Below are 15,237 nucleotides of genomic sequence, written 5' to 3' on the forward strand. Positions count from 1 at the left end.
TTCAGAATTTCAGTATTGTCGTATTTAGGTTAAAATTTGTTTTTACACTATATATGTATGTTAAGAAAGGAGGTCGTTACATATAAACTATTCGGATTTTTTTGAAAATTTGCAGGATGCTCTAAATAGCTACAATATACACAGTCGTAAAAAAAATGGTGCCGAAAATTGTTCACGGGTCAAGAACACTAAAGAGCCCCACCAGTAGGGCTTAAAGTGAAGCTCCTATATGAGAATTGTCCGTCAATTTAGTACAGTCAATCACATTTATCAAAACTGAGACTCATTATTTTAAAAAACAGTGTCACGTCACTGTGTGTAATGTTTATGTGTATATTTTAGGTGCACATATCATTACTCCTATTAAAATAAGCCTATGCCCACGTCTTTGAATGTGAGCTAATGATTAGGAGTGTGCATTAAGTAATAATTAAATATCTACCAACCCTATAATATAAATATCAATGCCTACTCAAAACTATTAACAATCCATTAATTAAAAATATCCATGAACATTTTTGTCAGGGCATTCCTAATAGAAGAGGTAAAATGTTTAATTCTTTATAATATAGAGAAAAAATTGTTAAATAGTCTTTCAATGGGTGATGTAAACTTATATTCTATATGTAGTGAAATAATATTCATCAAGCTATAAATATTTTATTATTCTTTTATAAACTTTTGTATATACATGTGTTACGGATTTTCTACACGCAAGTATACGTGTTTGTTTAACAAGTAATATAATGTAAGAAAGGTCGAACCCACAAGGACTGTTACCAAGTACCAATCATTAATCCTAATATTCTATTTGGTTAACAATAATTTGATTATAAGAATTAAGTAAAACTATTGAAATAAGAACGTAATTGCAGGAATAAAAGAATAGCAAAAGAAATAGAATTCAATAATTAAATGAACTAGGGAAATTAACTTCATCTACCATAAACTTTATATTTTTGTAACACAAATTGTACTATTCAATTCTCTCTCGTGATAGCAGGTCAACAAAAATAACTTATATTCTTACTAGGATATACAAGTCTCAACCTTATGTAAATTTTCTACATCTCTGTGATAAATGAACATAAGACAGGCATTAAGCAAGACAACCATAAAGCTACACATACCAAATAGGTACTCTCGTCCTATAATGAAATCTATGTCTATTCAATTACAGTATAATCAATTCTCACTTCTCAGATTTCGAATTGAAATCATATAAATCATATAATAGATGGCCAGTCAATCATAAGCATTAAGCATAAATTCGAATAGATCACAAGATAGAATATAAATCATAAAACTTGCATTAATTCAATATAAAGTTTTAGGAGAATCCATTAACACCCTAGAAAAATAGTTTAGTTCATGACAAAATTCATAATAACCATAGAAGAATTAAAAAGCATCCAAAATAAAGAAATTCAAAGTAGAAAAGAATAAAACTGTGATAAATTCTTTGATTCCACTTGCAATCCTCCACAATGTGCCTCCAGCCGTCTCCTAGGGTTAATCTTTTTTTCTTAAAAATGTCATTAAGAAAGCTTTTATAATCTCTAATTAATTATGTGTGAAAGGACAAAATTGCCCTTGAAAAATGCCCTAAATTTGGCTTCCGTACGGACTGGCACCACGGCTCCATGTGATAGCGCTGCGGCTCTAGTGCATTTTGCGATCCAGATTTCGTCTCTGGATTTTGTAGCGCTGCAGCACTGTCTAATAGAGTCGCAGCTCTAATTCTGATTTTAATAGAGCCTCAGCTCTGTCTGATAGAGCTGCAGCTCTAATTCTGGCAGATTCTTTTCTTCATCTCTAAAACTCATAGGGCTGCGGCTCTACACTATACCGTTGCGGCTCTAATTCCAATTTTTCACCAAATCATCAATTCGACCTCTGGTTTCGCCTAGTTTCCATTCCTTAGCCCGTTTAACATCGTTTCTTCAAGAATTAAGCGTTTTCCCTCCAATTTCAAGCTATTTCCTTAATAACCACACTTAATTATGAAAACACAATAAACACCAGCATAATATCGCACAAAACCAAATAAAAGACTAAAATTACATCTTAAAACATTCCATAAAAACATACCAAAACTAGTCCTAACAATATGAGTGTGATACTATTATATTTAATTATTATTTTTCTTAGAATGAATAAAATATTTTTAAAAAATATAATATTTAAATGATGTAGAGAAAAAATAGAGAAGTTGATGTATGGCATAATGTAAAAGTTTGAGGTAAATTATAAAAAAATATGTTTTGGTAATGTATTTTGTAATACACTTTCTCTATAATATTTAGCTAAAACTCACAAAAACATATTCCATCAGCTCTTTTATACATATATTTATAATAGCTATGCACAAACTCCAATTAATACATATCTACATTTACATAACATTTATATAATATTTTAATATTATTATTTTTCTTTATAACACTACTACAAAACTAGGCTTTCCCGACACCCAACAACGACAGTCAACTCTGTTGACTGTCGTAATTGCTTAGCAGGACTCTACGCCGACAGTTAAAAACTGTAGGCATAGAGACCAACGCCGACAACTAATAACTGTCATTGTTGCTTTTGACTGTCGCTATTGACCCCGACGCCGACAGTTAATTCGAGACCAATGCCGACAGTTAAAATGTGTCGCTATTGACCCCAACACCGACAGTTAATTCGAGACCAATGCCGACAGTTAAAATGTGTCGTTGTTGACCCCAACGCCTACAGTTAATTCAAGACCAATGCCGACAGTTAAACGGTGTCGCTATTGACCTCAACGCCGACAGTTAATAAACGTCCAATGCCGACAGTCATAAAATGTCGCCAAAATTCAAATAAAAAATTATAATTAATGAATAATAAAATTTTAAAAATAAACTAAATTATGTAAATATGTATTTATTAAAATCTTTTAAAACTAGATTTTTTTTTGTTTCCAAATTTTTCATATTATTAACTTTTGTATTTATAATAATTATCAAATTTTAAATTAATTATAATATTAAGAGTAACAATACAATAATTTAATTTTATAAAAAATATTAATTACTAAAATGTTGCCTAAATTCAAATAAAAAATTATAATTAATGTATAATAAAATTTTAAAAATAAACTAAATTATGTAAATATGTATTTATTAAAATCTTTTAAAACTAGTTTTTTTTATATAAATTTTTCATATTATTAACTTTTGTATTTATAATAATTTTTATATCAAATTTTAAATTAATTATGATATTAAGAGTAAAAATACTATAATATAATTTTATAAAAAAATATTAATTACTAAATTATAATACTAAAGTTTTAGTTAAAAAAATTTATTTGAATAATTTATCAAACTTTTTAAGGATATTAAATAATACACATATAGTATTTAAAATTTTGATTTTTTTAAAAATAATATATAATAGTGTCAGCCAGTTTCAAACCCCCCACCCTTCCAAATCAAGTTAGAGACTCTAACACTAAACCAACAGAACTTATTGAACAACAAATGAATATACAAATATTTATATAGGTGTCCAATTTTATTTTTTGGCTTGACCCCAAGTAGGTTATCCTAACAGACAATACTAGTTTCATTATTTTCACAAAGAAAAGAGAAGGTTGTGCGGCAGCAGGGGCTCGAGGGATGGTGGTCGACAGCGGCAGGGGACTCGGGGCTGGGCTCGACGGCAACGACTGGTTGCTCGGGGGCTGGGCTCGACGGCGGGTTGGGGGGGGGGGTCTCAGGTCTAGGCTCGATGGCGCAGTGGGGTCGAGGTCAGGGTGTACAGCGGCAGGGGGCTCGGGGCTGGGCTTGACGGCAACGAATGGTTGCTCTGGGGCTGGGCTCGACGGCGGGTGAGGGGGTCTCGGGTCTGGGGACGATGGCGCAGGGTGTCGGGGTCAGGCTGTACGGCGGCAGGGAGAATATTCATAGTCTGGTATACTTTGGTAAGTTAGCTCTGTATAACGCTCAGTAGCTCAGGACCTCTGTTTTTTTCTCCTTTCTATTATGAGTCGATATTTGTTCAGTTGTATCTTAGCTGCAATATATTCAAGTAACAAAATGTATGGTGTTGAAAGTGAAGTATATGCCTTTGATATATTACTACAATGGTCAACGAGTCTCATTATATTGTGATATGTTTCCAGGTTATTTAATAGTGTCTCATGAAAAAGGCATATGACCAAAGATAATTAGTGGATAATTTGAGTTTAGGGAATCATTTGGCTATCTTGTACTGTTGAATAAATGAAAAGTATTACTGTAGGATTTGTTATTTTTTGTATTAGGTATTCTCTTGATAGTACATTTATTTGTCATCTCTTCCCAATGAGTTTCAGGTTGACAAAACCCATATGTAGTAAACTATTTTGAAGTATTTCTAACCCCATTACAGTTTAACTTTGTCTTCATTATTATTATAGATTTTTTCTGTAGTGATTTTGCTCATTTATAAGTTTTGACAGTTACACACTTTTTGGGATCATGAAAGCTGTCAATACATAACATTTCTTTGATAGCGTGGGTATTACTCACATAGTCAATCATAAGCAGGAGGATCAGTGTACCTTAGTCTTAATAATGTTTTATTTGCTTGTGTTAAGCTGAGAACTCTTGATTTTCTTCAATAGCCACAAATATATCATGCCACGTTTTACTTCTTTTTGAGGTTGTATTTCCTTTTGGAATCTAACCTTCAGTTTTCTACTATTCTTAGATTTTACACATAGATACCGAAGATTGAAAGAATATTCTCACTTTTATTCCACTGGTGCCAGCTTGTGTGGTAAGTTCTAGCTTATACTTGCTCTTAACATGTTTTCATGGTTTCATGTGAATGCAATAATCTGATTTCTTACAAGTATTAATAAATAAAATCTTTATTATTTACATGTTAATTTTATTTTTAGACCTAAAATAACATGCATTCTATTTTTGGCCCATTAATTTGAAGATATCCCAGATTTGAAACCCATTCTTTGTTTTTGTCATAGTTTGAACAGTCTCTATTACAAATTAATGGACAAAACTGAATCAATAGGAAAAAAAACCTGATTATTTATTTATAGAAAGAGGAGATGGTGGTGGCAAGTCATGAGGCTCTGCACTCAGTTAGGTAGCCTACAAGTCACGAGGACTGAGGTGATGGTGTGCTCTTCAATGAACTCATTTTTTATTTTATTTTGTAATTATAATTGAAAGTGGCTAATAAAGATATACATATAAAAAAATTAGGTGGCCTGATTATACAATCTATATATATATATAGTCGATATCCTTGTTTGTCCTTTTCCCTAGCTGCACATTTTGTTATATTATCCCTAAATAAATAAAAACAAAAGAACAAAAAAAATATAGAGAACAAAGCAGCCTTCAAGCTTGTTATTTATGTAGTTTGGTATTCATATATAATATCATAATCAGTTATATATAAGAATTAGTTATGTGTGTTATTATATTGTAATTGAAAAATGAAGGATAACCCTCAAAGTAGCAATCACTTTGTTAAAGCTTTCTTATTTATTCATTCCTTGGGCAGTGCAAAGAAGAGTTGAAGAAAACTTGATTTGAGATATGGTAGGGCACTTATTGGACATGTGATTGAAATATTGAATATTATTTATATTTATTATCACTCTAGCTACAACATATATAATATATAGATAGTTGGTGGTAACTCTTCTACATGCACATAAATATTATAAAGATTGTAGGTATAAATATATGTATATATATTTATATTAGTTTTTTGTCAAAATGTAATCCATCTTTGCATTTTGAAAATAGCATAAACTAAGTTATGATGTAGTTTTCTATGTATTTTAGGTGGACAAGCTAAGCATTTGACTCAACCCAAGGCTGAGAAGAAAGAGTAAGATGAGCATTTGGTTTTTCTCTTCTTTGCATTATTATTTAATTATTTAATTCAGATTTGACTCACTTTCATCATATTATAACATTGTAAATGTGTGTATGTGCTGAGACAGACTTCAAAGAAACTATTTTGCAACAGTTTGCAAGAGGTATGCCTCTAACTTTTATTTTAATACCATGTAAATGTTAGAGGAGTTTGAATATCTTAAATATTCATCCATAGTGAAGTAGGTTCTGAGATTGTTACTGTGTGCTGCGGTGATAACGGAAGGTTAAGAACTTTTGTGTTTTAGTGAAGTAGGATCTGAGAAATTTATGTGCTGCGGAGATAAGAAAGAAAACTTGTGTGTTGTTTGAATTGATGTAGACTTGTCTATGATCATCCTATAATTGAATTGTGTTTGTTTGATTGGTTTCACTACAAGAAAATTGGGTCTTTACCTACCAATTGTAAGTGTAGGTAAAACTAGCCTAATGGTAGGTAATGTGGTTTACCTACCAATATTGAATTGGTAGAGATTGGTAGGTAAAGGTTAGTGGGGAAAGAGTCTTTACCTACACTTATTAATACTGGTAGGTAAAAGAATCAGTGGACCCCACTAAGTTATAAATCAATTGATGAGTCAGCAGATGATGTGTTTGACGACGTGACATCCTACGTGTCTGCTGACATGGTTTCCATAGTTTTATGTGTCTGATGATGTGGCATCCTACGTGTCTACTGATATGGTTTCCATAGTTTTATGTGTCAGATGACGTGGCATCCTACGTGGCATACATCAATATCGCCACTTGGCATCTTGTGTTTGCTCCACGTGTCGTTTGATAATGAGTACATATGTCATCATTTGATATAGACCACGTGGCATCATTTTATTAGTCTACGTGGCACGATATTATTAGACCATATGGGGTCATTTTATTAGCCCACATAGCATGATTTTATTGGTCTATTACAGAATTTATATTTTGGTCAAATGTAATAGTTATGTGTAGGTAAAAGATAATAACAGTTATTATAAATGTTCTATATTAGAAATCAACTAGAAAAAAACCATACAATAATAAAATGTTTAATGCTAAAATTCTTTATAATGTTCAATACTAAAATAAAACATAAAGTTATCCTTTTAAGGTTACCCCTACAAAAATAAAAAAACTTCATAAAGTTCATTCCTTAGTAAATTACTGTAAATAAACTAAGAATCATCTTGTGACTCCCGAACCGAACTCAAATAAATTATTTAACATTAATAATAAAATAAACAAACATATATTATAAAATATTCATTGCTTATTAAAGATGAGTGTTAAACTAATTACATTTCATAAAAAATATCAACAAGTCTATTACAAGTCTATTCTTGACTTTGAGATTATTACTAAAGAGCATCATTTTTCTCGAACTTGTGAATGTCGATGATGGCTTTGTGAGGTGGACACCGACGATGGTTGGAGGTGGGGTTCGGGTTGGCAACAATGGGAAAATATAATTAATCTCAACATAATAATTATCCCCAATTTAATCATCATAAGGATTTCAGAAAATATGACTTATTATTATGGGCATTTATGACACTTGATATACCAGCATATATTAAAAAACAAATGTATGAGCACATCAAGTCCCATAATCACCAACATAAAATAAAATAATTTATCAACATCACAAGCAAAAACAAAAACAAAAACAAAAATCAAAGTAGCATAATAATCCAAATAAAAAAAAGTAAATATAAGTCAACATTCAAAACTACATTTAATAGGCAATATGCATCGAAAACTATAATTATGTGATAAAACAAAGAAGTTCATATGCAGTATATATGAACATGTAAACAATGATGAAGATAATACAAACTAGATTCAAAGTTTAACATAAAAAAACTTAAAATAAAAAGTAGATGTCTCTTCTCCTTTTTAAAAAGAATAACAGATTCATATATATAATCAATGAACATAATACATAAATCAAATACCAAACACAAAATTTTCGCACTTTAAAAAAATCAGATTCAAAACATATTTGTATACAGAATAAAAATCAGATTCAAAGTTCACCCTACAAACCAGAAAGCAGAGCATGCTAAAAATAGAGAAACACTTGAGATTAATGCAAAACTTTAGAAATAGAAAAACAAAGAAATATGAAAAAGAAAATATCTAAATATGAAAAACAAATATTAGAACATAAAAAAAATTAGTAAATCTTAGTACAGGAACAAAGAATCATATTCACTAATGCAGTAAGCTTATTAAATTAATCTACATCCTAAATCTGAATATCAATATCAATAACAAAGTACAAAAAAATCTCCAAATCTGAATATAGAAACATAGTATCAATTTATTGATGATAGCATATACCTTGTTGTTCTGTCTGTCTCTGCTACAGAACCAAAAGCTACTCCAAAACAGGGAATAACAAAGACCAAACACTATATGTGATGTTCCCAAATCATCATCAGTATTTCAAAACTAATTATGACCAAATATGGGCATTTATGACATACATAGAATGCCAATATAACTAAAAATACGGCATATCAAATGTCATAATCACTAACACATTAGCTAGTCATACTTATTATGGCTCTTCATTGACAAGAAAAAAGTGCACGTCTACACAATGTCTCAAAAATGAAATAAGTAAACCATAACCATAAAATCAATTAAAAATACACTTGTTTAAGAGCCGAAGAAAGGTACTGTGTTCATAACTTTGAATACACAAAATCATGTAATTAGAAAGACAAAAAATCACATATTCATAGCAATGTTTGAATCCATACTGCCTTAAATAATAAAAACAATCAAAATCAATACACATAATCAAAGATTTTGATTTTCCACTAATAATAAAAATCACCCAAATCAACACACATATCTAATATTCAGATTTGGCTAAGATAATAAAAATTAATATAATCAACACCACAATATATTCAAAATTGGCTTTTAAAAAAAAAGTTCAAAAAACTATTCTCAAAACATATCTAAAATCAATTGCAAACTTGAGCAAATCAATAAAAATCTGTCAAATATATAACAACCCACCCCAAAACCATATTATAAACCAACTTTAAATACATAATATAAAAAAGAATCCAAACTCAAACTTGCCCAAGACAGTGATTAAACCACAGATTCCCTCATAATAAAATTACCAAAACCAGCTACCATATTTAAAAAAATTAGATATGCCATAATAAAAATTACCAAAGACAAAATCAATCAACAACATATTTTCAAATATTCAGATTTGCCTCATATAGATATATTCATCACCAATCCTTCAGATTTTGGGAATGAATGAATGAATGAATGATGAAGGCGTGGTGTGGCCACTGCTCGCGAATGAAGAATGAATGATGAAACTTTGAAGCTGGTAGTTAAAAGGTGACCAAGAAAGTAGCAGAGCGCACAGATGGAGCAACATACTTGCTCCAACCGTATTTGCAATAGCCAGAGCGACCTGGTCAAAGGACAGAGAAGAACATAATAATAGAAAACAAGAAATGGGTATTGACTAGTGTTCCTTCCTATATAATAACACCACAAGGAGCATATAGGTATTACCATCAATGATAATTGAGCCAGGGACTTTCAAACGTTGACCATAAATCCGCATAAAAGACAATTGGGTCGGTTGAGGTGTGAGGGTTCTGCTACCAAGAAAAGCAAAAAGCATTGATATTGAAAGGAAAAAGCAAAGAAAAAGTGAAAGAAGTCCGAATTGAAAGTGGACTTACGGAAGGGGATAAGTAGATCTCAAATGGGTTTCGGCAAACATAAGAGAATCCCAAGAGTGAGGAGGAGAAGCATTCTCATTCTGGAGGAAGAAAACCCAAAGATTTTCGTCTGAAGCCACAGAATTGAAGTACTTGCAGACCACACTCATCTTGGCAGCTTCTTTGGGTCCCAGAATTTTGAGGATCGATCGACTGGGTGTTTGGAAGAGAGAAGAGGCTTTGAGAGACAAGTGTTAGGGTTTAGGTTTATAGTATATATTTATATTTAATAATAAATATATTTATGGTTTTATTATATTATATGTATCAATAAAATGATGTGTAAATTATAAAACAAGTATGGTTAGACACTAGGATAAGGTTGTAGACACATCAGCATTAATTTTAATAAAATTTTAAAAATTAAAATAAAATTAGAGGGAAAAATGAGCTCCAAAATTTTAATTTTTTCCCTCCAATATATAGTAGGTAGAAATCTTTACCTACCAACTTTATTGGTAGCGAAAAATATATTCAAAATAGTTTATATATTTTGTAATATTTACCTACGCATAGTTCGTACCATTAAATATTGGTAGGTAAAAGTCACATTTACCTACAAATAAATATAAGTAGGTAAGGAATTGGTAGGCAAATGTCATACACATCATATTATTTACTCCACATAAGCTTCCAAATAAGCATTTATAATAATAAAATAATATATTGAAAATAAAAAATGGGGGGAAAATTGAGCGGGAATGGTTAAAAAATTTCCCTCCATAATATACGTAGGTAAAGATCATTACCTACTGATATTATTGGTAGGTAAAGCTATGTTCCGAAATATAATATAATGGACTAGCATTTACCTACTAATATTATCTACCAATAAATATTGGTAGGCAAAACATTACTTTACCTACCAATATAACATATATTGGTAGGTAAAGATCTGATTTCTTGTAGTGTTTGATTATAACATATACTTGTATGAATGTACATATTGCGTGTTGGCATACACATATAGCATAACCTTTTGTATTTCTTCTTTTGTATATGTTAGTTTTATTCTTGTCCCTTGTCTAATGTCTTTGGTGAGGTGATTTATAACATTGAGCATCACTTTTGGTTCTTGTGATCACATGTAGGTTCAATAGTATAAAGTGCTATACAAAAGTTTGACGTTATTAGCATATTGGTTGATAATTCAAGGTTTCTTTTTTTGCACCAAAACTACTATCTCAATTTGTGTTTATTTTAATTGAAGCATAGCTTTATGTTTCATTGTAGTCTTATAGTTTGATCATTTTCTTACTTAAATAATATCTAAGTTATTTTTTTTCTTCCAAACTGTAATTGTTTTCACCATGTTCGATGGCCTTAGCTGAAACAATGTATTCTTTAAACAATTGAAAATTTTCTAAAAAAATCAATCGGTGAGTTTTGGGTTCAATCAATTGAGACATAGGATATATATTTATATATTTACTCGATGATTTCCTTTTCTGCACTAGAACTACTATCTCAATTTGTGTTTATTTTAATTGAAGCATAGCTTTATGTTTCTTTGTATTCTAATAGTTTAATCATTTTCTTATTTAAATAATATCTAAGTTATTTGTTTTCTTCCAAATTGTGATTATTTTTACCATGTTCGATGGCTTTAGTTGAAACAATGTATTCTTTAAACAATTGAAAGTTTTCTAAAAAAATCAATTGGTGAGTTTTGGGTTCAATCAATTGAGACATAGGATATATATTTATATATTTACTCGATGATTTCCTTTTCTGCACCATAACTACTATCTCAATTTGTGTTTATTTTAATTGAAGCATAGCTTTGTGTTTCATTGTAGTCTAATAGTTTGATCATTTTCTTACTTAAATAATATCTAAGTTATTTTTTTCTTCCAAACTGTGATTGTTTTTACCATGTTCGATGGCCTTAGTTGAAACAATGTATTCTTTAAACAATTGAAAATTTTCTAAAATGGATTGATTATCACTTTGTTAAAAATGTTGCATTTGCATAGAACTCATAATTATATGGCTATTTATTAAAATAAATATATATGCTTGACCAAAAGAAATTATGATTTTCTATTTAGCGTAGACTTTCAAATGTGAATTAGATTTATAAATTTGGATTAGGCTTATTCACAACTCGTGTTACTTTAACAACTTTTTTTGGTATGCTCGTTGTGTTACTTTAATAACTTTAATAAATGTCACCTGGTATGCTTGTGTTATATATTAATGATCTATTATATTTATGTTTTTGGTGCTCTTATTTATAACTATATTATCTTTTCTTTTCTTGTTAAGTACTATGGACTTAGAATCTTATGCATATTACTTACACAGTGCATGTCTTTATATGTGTATATATGTATATTAATTTCTCGATGTTTATTGTATATTTGCTAATGTGCTATGAATGATTGGTAATTTGGTTTATTAATGTCTGTGATTTCATAAACTAACTAGCTTGAGCAATTTTAAATTGAGACTGACAGGTATGCATTCCTTAGTTTAAAAAATTAAGACTAACTACTTAAGCCATGAGGCTATCCAATTTGATAAGAAAAATACAACTTTTATATAAATTATTTTTGTGACTGAAAACCACAATCATCCTTTTTATTTATTCTACAACCTCAAGTTCTCTATTTCTTTTAGTTTTTGTTTAACTTTAATGGTGTTTATTCTGTATTGCAGGCTAAAACTCTACTTGGATATTTAAGAGAACCAAGACAATTATATAAGAGAACCAAGGCAACACGAAATTCTTCTTCAAGTTGTTGGGTATTATTTTCTTTCTTGCTTGTAAGAATTATGTCAGTGAGGATTTGATGTATTATTTACGTCGAGAATAATGAATTTTTATTGAGAATTATAATGAATTTTCATTGAGACTTATTTAGTCTCATGAGGATTTGATGTATAATTTACATTTCAATTGTATGAATAAATGTTGTATGTATATGAATTTTTATTATGATAAATATAATTTTTTTTACAAATTATGGTAATAATAATTAATTATGTGAGTAATTTTTTTATTTAAATTTATATCAAACTTCACTTGTTAAAAATATAATTAAAAGTTTTAAAAAATATAGGCTATTTAGGATTTTTACCCCCCGAACTATTACCACTACCGTATCGTGCCCCCTAATTTTTTCAGGCCGTTAAAAATTCCCCCCGAAATATTCACAGTAATGTAAAGAAGGACTTCCGTTAACTTTCAACACATGTGGCTAACAAAAGACTGACATGAGTCTTTACATGCTGATGTGTCTTGGTAATGTCAGCGCCATGTGTGTAATTTTAAATTCAAAAATCTATAATCATATTAAAAATTAATGAATTAAACACTAAAAAATAGAATTAATAAATTAAACCATTTTTTATACATTAAAAAAATAAAAACCATATTTAAAAATAATAAAATTACACACATGGCGCTGACATGGCCAAGACACATCAGCATGTAAAGACCCATGTGAGCATTCTGTTAGTCACATGTGTTGAAAGTTAACGGAAGTCCTTCTTTACATTACTGTGAATATTTCGGGGGGAATTTTTAATAGCTTGAAAAAATTAGGGGGCACGATACGGTAGTGGTAATAGTTCGGGGGGTAAAAATCCTAAATAGCCAAAAATATATATCGAAAAATTATTATATATATAAATTCAATGTTATGGTAACACCTATTAACTGTCGGCGTTGTCAGCAATGGCGACACGTATTAACTGTCGGCGTAGCCAGCAATGGCGACACCTATTAACTGTCGGCGTAGCCAGCAATGACGACACATATTAACTGACGGCGTAGCTAGCAGCGACGATACTTATTAACTGTCGGCGTAGCTACCCACGCCGGCATAGGAAAATACGACAGTTAGTCGACTGTCGTCATTGCTCAATAGTGACAGTTAAAAACTGTCGGAAAATCCCATTTTTGTAGTAGTGTAAATTTTCTCTCTCCCATTTAGTATATATATTTATTATTTCTTTTTCTTTTTTCAATTATTTTATTTTACTTTAATTAATAAAATATGTTTAAAGATATAATATTTAAATGATGTAGAAAAATATATAGAGAAGTTGATGTATGGTATAATATAAAACTTAGAAGTAAAATAAAAAAATATGTGTTTTAAAAAAGTATTTTAAAGAATTAAGTAGAACATCTATTGATAGTGCTTAAATAATTTGGTGATCGAGTACTAATGCAACAAAGATCAATATTTCATTGTAGATTCATAGTTTGTCCACAAACGTACATTTATATACATTTGATTTTTTGGAATAATGGAGAACACGATTATGTGAAACTAATAATGATTAATAAGTTTGTCGGTTTTATACTTAAATTTTGTCATAATCTAATCATATGTTTATCACTTTATTAGTTTCAATTTTTTTATATGGTTTATATATATAGTTCAAATGATTTTCTTCTCGAGAAAGAAACCGATTGAAGAATATTATGCACTATACTATTTTACTTGAGCTTAAAATGTTTCGAAGGTTATATCCAAAACCAGTGTAAAATAACGTACGACATTGACCTACCAAAATAAATAAATAAAGTAAGAAAAGGATAAAGACGAAGGAAAAACATACAGGTTGCCACCTAAGAAAAAGTCACTCAAAGATTTGAGCCTATCCAAATTAAGTTGCACCTAATGTTACTTAATTACTACTCCCATTAATTTGCATTTTGGAATTCGGAGCTATAGTGTTATGGGTTAAAAAAAAAGTGAATGCAATGTTCAAGTATCGGATATCATTTGACTTATTCTATAGTTTCTCAATAATTTTACTTGGCTTTACTTTTAGGGTTTTGTTTTGTTTTTTAATTTATTTTTTATTTTTAATCTTAAAAAAAGTAAAATAAAAAACTCAAAATATATATAGTCAGTCGGGTTTCCGAAGCTCATGGAATCCACCACCTGAACCCGACCCGAACTTGTTGTCAAGTTTTGTAACGTCCTCCTAATCCAGGACCATTATACTATGTAATTAAAATAGTGTTTAATTCGCTAAATGAATCATTTGGATTTAAAACGTGTAATTGAAACTAACATAAGGTTTAGATACTGAAAATTTTGGTCAAACAATAACCACTTCATTAAAAGAGATTAAGTTTGATACGTGGGATCCCCAAAAGAGTTTATAAACCAAGGCAGATACAACATAAATACAAGGGTCGGCCTAGACGGCAAAATCAGGGTTGAAGTATTGTTCCAACAAGTAACCTTAGCCGTGGTGGCCGAGCAGGCTCCATATGTACATCCAGCCCCTGAAGCTCTCCAACTCATGGCTGGTCCATCTTTTCCTTTCATTTACCTGCACCACGTAGCACCCGTGAGCCAAGGTTCAGCAAGAAAACATAAACATGTTCATAAACAGTTAATCAATAGATTACATAATCATAAATAGCATGCTAAGTAGTAATATCAATACTTAGGCATGCCTTATATTTGGGCGTGTTGAAATTTTGGGCAACCCGCCCAATTAAGGATTTGTCAATTTTATTAATTTTATACTTATTTAATTATTGATTATACATATATAAAAATAAATTCAAATTACATTTTTTTTATAAAAAA

The 15,237-nt window shown here is 30.1% G+C and overlaps 1 long non-coding RNA gene across 3 annotated transcripts; it reads left to right on the forward strand.

The window, feature by feature from the left end:
* Nucleotides 1-4,373: 4,373 nt before the first annotated feature.
* On the forward strand, nt 4,374-12,449 carry LOC133796924 (uncharacterized). 3 transcript variants are annotated; one of them, XR_009875544.1, is made up of 5 exons: nt 4,374-4,794; nt 5,050-5,585; nt 5,835-5,880; nt 5,996-6,031; nt 12,335-12,449. It is a non-coding gene; the product is annotated as an uncharacterized LOC133796924 (long non-coding RNA). The 3 variants fall into 3 exon arrangements; XR_009875543.1 differs by having other exon boundaries at nt 4,374-5,585; XR_009875545.1 differs by lacking the exon at nt 5,996-6,031 and having other exon boundaries at nt 4,374-5,585.
* Nucleotides 12,450-15,237: the final 2,788 nt, after the last annotated feature.

The sequence above is a fragment of the Humulus lupulus genome, chromosome 8, assembly GCF_963169125.1.
Source record: "Humulus lupulus chromosome 8, drHumLupu1.1, whole genome shotgun sequence".
NCBI lineage: Eukaryota > Viridiplantae > Streptophyta > Magnoliopsida > Rosales > Cannabaceae > Humulus > Humulus lupulus.